The following is a 398-nucleotide window of genomic DNA, read 5'->3' on the forward strand; positions in this document are numbered from 1 at the left end:
AACTTCAGAGCTGCCATCAAGGTTCAGCAGCCAAATGAAAGAATTAATAAAGGAGACAGAGACTCTTCCTGCGTAGTGCCATGAAGAAGAGGCCTAAAGACATCCTTATGAATCCAGAGGACAGGGCGTGGTCAGAGGACAGGGTGTGGTCAGATGACAAGGCGTGGTCAGAGGACAAGGTGTAGTCAGGACAGGGCGTGGTCAGAGGACAAGGCGTGGTCAGAGGACAGGGCGTGGTCAAAGGACAGGGCGTGGTCAGAGGACAGGGCGTGACCAGAGGACAGGGTGTGATCAGAGGACAGGGCGTGGTCAGAGGACAAGGCGTGGTCAGAGGACAGGGTGTGGTCAGAGTACAGGGCGTGGTCAGAGGACAAGGCGTGGTCAGAGGACAGGGTGTG

The 398-nt window shown here is 56.3% G+C and overlaps 1 protein-coding gene across 1 annotated transcript in view; it reads left to right on the forward strand.

The window, feature by feature from the left end:
- rtel1 (regulator of telomere elongation helicase 1) overlaps positions 1-398 on the forward strand; it is a 25,140-nt gene that overhangs the window by 20,701 nt on the left and 4,041 nt on the right. The gene's annotated exons all lie outside the window — the stretch shown is intronic.

Source organism: Nematolebias whitei, chromosome 11 (assembly GCF_014905685.2).
Source record: "Nematolebias whitei isolate Nwh7 chromosome 11, NemWhi1, whole genome shotgun sequence".
Taxonomy (NCBI): Eukaryota; Metazoa; Chordata; class Actinopteri; order Cyprinodontiformes; family Rivulidae; genus Nematolebias; species Nematolebias whitei.